This window comes from Sinocyclocheilus rhinocerous, unplaced genomic scaffold (assembly GCF_001515625.1).
Source record: "Sinocyclocheilus rhinocerous isolate Xijiao unplaced genomic scaffold, SAMN03320098_v1.1 scaffold206, whole genome shotgun sequence".
Taxonomy (NCBI): Eukaryota; Metazoa; Chordata; class Actinopteri; order Cypriniformes; family Cyprinidae; genus Sinocyclocheilus; species Sinocyclocheilus rhinocerous.
In genome coordinates, this window is record NW_015647488.1 from 1,045,625 (window position 1) to 1,050,507 (window position 4,883).

The window sequence follows — 4,883 nt, forward strand, 5'->3', positions numbered from 1 at the left end:
GCGTACCTAATTAGTCTTCTACCACGCTACAATCCATCACGCTCCCTAAGGTCGTACCTAGGTACCTAGGATAGCAAAGTCCACTAAAGGAGGTAGAGCTTTTTTGCATTTGGCTCCCAAACTCTGGAATAGCCTTCCTGATAACGTTCGGGGTTCAGACACACTCTCTCTGTTTAAATCTAGATTAAAGACACATCTCTTTGGCCAAGCATTCAAATAATGCATCTCATAATCTTGTACTGCAGTTATATCTGATCAAATGTGCATTATTATTCTTTGCTTGGTTTGAACACATTATCTTTTTTTTCTTTTCTTTTCTTTTCTTTTTGCTTGGTTTGAACAGCAGCTACACTAATCTTTCTCTATTTGCTTCTCTGTTTCTGCCACGGGATGGGCATCCAGAGGTAACTAGGAATTACACAAGCTTCAGTCTGGATCCAGAACACCTGAGAAGAGATGATGCCAACCCCAAGATCTGAGATGATCGAACACCTGAGAAGAGATGATGCAACCCCCTCAGAGGACCTCAGATGACGCCAACCCTGAACCAACATACTTTTAATATTGTTCACCGTTTATTTGAATACATGTCATTAACTAACTGCATGATTTTTACTGTATATTTCTGCCATATGGACATCAACTTGAGATAGTCACCACTGATAAGCTTTTACTAAATATAATGTAGAAACTTTAATGTTTTGCAATCGTGATTTGTATCGTGAAAAGCGCTATACCAATAAATTGTGAATTAATTAATTTATTTATTTATTTTACCTGCATGTCAATGTGACCATTAACCAATTGCGAATATGCAAATGTGTTAAATCATTGAAATATTAACTTTAAATCTCAAAGGGGTTCAAAAGGGTGTTTAACTGTTTGGGAATCCCAGTGTCACATGAACAAACATTAATAAACATGAAAATAGCAACCAAACGTGGTCAAAGTCTTCCAGGTTTCAAATATTTTTGTCAGTTACCTTTACATCAGCAGTGTTTAGTATATACACGGTATAACTGACTGAAAGGTGATTTTGTATTTAAATTCAATTAAATTAATTTAAATTACATTTACATGGGCATTCTATATTGTGAATATTCAAAGCTAAATGACAGGCTATGACACAGTTGAATTTTTTAGAAGGAAAATTTAAAAGAGAAAAAGAAGAATTAGGGAGAAAGTGAAAGTGACGTGACATGTGGCCAAGTATGGTGACCCATACTAGGAATTAGTGCTCTGCATTTATCCCATCCTTAGTGCACACACACAGCAGTGGATTAGTGCTCTGCATTTATCCCATCCTTAGTGCACACACACAGCAGTGAACACACACACACACTGTGAACACACACCCGGAGCAGTGGGCAGCCATTTATGCTGCGGCGCCCGGGGAGCAGTTGGGGGTTCGGTGCCTTGCTCAAGGGCACCTCAGTCGTGGTATTGAAGGGGGGAGAGAGCGCTGTACATTCACTCCCCCCCCCTACAATCCCTGCCGGTACGAGACTCGAACCCGCAACCTTTGGGTTACGAGTCCGACTCTCTAACCATTAGGCCACGACTTCCCCATACATTATCAATACATATCTATCAATCAATCAATACATTATGAATCAATACATTATGAATAATTTAATGCCGTTGTGTGAATAATTTGTAATTATGTAATCCATAAAATGTAACTATAATCTGGTTGGCATTTTAAAAAGTAAAATAATCTAATTACAATTACATTTTTGGAATCTGACTACATTATCCAGATTACATTTCATCAGTTACTACCCAGCAATGGTAGATTTCAAATTGTAGTCCAAACCTAATTTCAAATTACATGATGGAAATTGTAGTTAGTAAACGTAATCTATTAGATAAGACATTTAAGGTAATGTATTCTGAATACTTTTTGATTACTTTTGACCTCATTTATCACATATATTTGAATGGGATTGATATAACGTGAAGAGAAAGAAAATATATTATTTGTTAGCAACAACATAATATTCATTAAACATTATATTACACTAGGATTTTCCAAACTGGGGTTTGTGAAGCAATTGCAGGGCCTCATGATTTGATGAAAAGCTTACATTTTATACTTAATTATATTGCACACACACACACACACACACACACACACACACACACAAAAACTTTTTAAACTAAATTAAAACAATCAATATAAACCACTTGAACACTAAAAATATTAAATATTTTATTTGTTTAGCTAACTAGGTTTGAAAAATAGGTTTGCAATATTTTTTCAAGACTTAATAATTAGTGAAGGTCACTGGATATGTTGATGACATAGTGTTTCATAGCTATACATCATTTTAGTAAACTTGCATAATTATTCATCTAAAAATAATGTGCATCTAAAGATATCAGTGCTGGTATTACTAGATCTCAGTGCTGGGTTTGACACTGTCAATCATAACATACTTCTAGAGAGACTGGAAAACTGGGTTGGGCTTTCTGGGATGGTAATCAAATGGTTCAGGTCATACGTAGAAAGGAGAGGTTATTATGTGAGTATAGGAGAGCACAAGTCTAAGTGGACGTCCATGACATACGGAGTCCCACAAAGCTCAATTCTTGCACCGCTCTTGTTTAGCCTGTATATGCTCCCACAAATTGCCAATCACAGCTATGCTGATGATACCCAGATTTACCTAGCCTTATCTCCAAATGACTACAGCCCCATTGACTCCCTCTGCCAATGCATTGATGAATTTAACAGTTGGATGTGGCAGAACTTTCTTCAGTTAAACAAGGAAAAAACTGAAGTCATTGCATTTGGAAACAAAGATGAAGTTCTCAAGGTGAATGCATACCTTGACTCTAGGGGTCAAACAACTAAAAATCAAGTCAAGAATCTTAGTGTGATTCTGGAGACAGACCTTAGTTTCAGTAGGTTTAGCTGTGCATTTACTGAATGAGCACTGTGCTATGTCCGAACTGATTGCACTATATTTTATGTATAATCGTTTTCTATTCTTAACTGTTTTAAATTTATTTTAAACCTCTTAAATCAATTTTCAAATCATTTTCAAAGTTTTTAAATTCCTTGTTTTATTGTTGAGATAATTTTTTTATTATTATTTTCTTTTCTTTTATGTAAAGCACTTTGAATTACCATAGTGTATGAAATGTGCTATATAAATAAACTTGCCTTGCCTTGCCTAATACAATCTAATTGACTGAATGGTGCTTTTGTCCCAAAATTCAGAAGCATGGATTGTATTTATATGGTTTATATTTATACAAATCACATTACAAATGCCATCCATGTGAGGTAACAGATCAAACCTGTTATAAACAGTCTAAAAGTTATCACAAAAGTGCATTTGTGTAAATTCTTTGAAGCAGAATACACTACCAATTTACAAAACTAAAAATAACTTTACTACACTACTGCAGTGAGTCTGGCATCCATGTGTGGATTACACTGATTTTGTACAATGTAATGTGTCTAAAAGACAAAAGCCTTCCAAACATAGAAATACATGGTTAAATGACTCATTGCCTGCTAATCCAAATAAAATATGTTTGTCAGAGTTTGATTAGATATGCAAATGTTTTTTTTTTTTTCTGTAGTAGGAATATAAGTTGCCTTTGAGTTTAAATAAGCAAACTGCTTTAGAGGGAATAAAAGTTAGCCTAAAACAATAAATCGGGTATATTTATAAATCTAATCTATCAAAGTTATTGTTTTGGTATAATCTGAAAGCAACTGAATTTTAAATAATGATAATACAAATTATTTATTTTGCACTTTTCAAGGTACTCAGACACAAAGATATGAATAAACAATCAGTATAACAAACACATAAAAATAACAAAAGTAATATAATAAAACCATACAACATCATACAACATTAATCATATTAAAAGCAACACTAAAAGGTTTTTTTTTTTTTTTTTTTAGAATTTGAGCATAGATAAATCAGTACACTATCAGATATATTTTTCCATTTATATAATTATTTTAGAGTGAATTCAGCCAGATGATGCATAGGCCTCATTAACATAGAGGAATAAAGAGCCACAAAGTAAGGAGAGAGGGTTAAACGTTTTTTTCAGTAATGTTACCTCAACACACATATGACAGAAGTGTTTGTCAGAATAGAGATGCAATAAAACACACAGAAACCCAAGACTATGTGCATTACAAATTTCTAAACATTTGCACTTGTGCTGCTCATGTGAAACTAGAAAATGTTGCAAGTGTGGCTGTAGTACTTCAATTTAACACATGATGGCGCCATATGTTTATATTTGATCCCTCAATCACCAGCGATAAATCTGTTGCCCATTACCATCCAGACACAGACGGGGGGAAAAAATAAAATTATAATACTTTTTTTTTACGTAAAATGTAATGGTTATCAATTTAAGAACGTGTAAGAAAAAAACTGCACAGTAAGCAATTAACTCATTAATTTACACGTCTATTTTCGTAAATTAATCGGTCTATCCGATGCCCAGATACCCACATGAAAAAAATACTATAGTAATTTAGAGTAAATACTGTAGTGTTTATGCTCGTGTTCTCGATGTCTCTGCGCAGATACCCGCGATCCTGAAGGGCGATGAAAGCATCGGAGCGGTCGTGCTGCACACGGGGGTTAACGACAACAAGCTGTGGCAGACGGAAACACTGAAGAGGGACTTCAGGAGCCTGATCTAGCAAGCTCAAATGTGTTTTTGTTTTGTTTTTTTGTTTTTTTAAAGCCAAGATGAAAATTAAAATGCGATTCAAACAAATGAGACAAAGCCTTCTGGATATTTAAAATGGTTCTCTATACACCACAAAATACTTAAATTTGGGTTAAAATATAGGAATGTAGAAAGTTGGCAAGTCTTTTTCGATTTCCTTTTTTTTT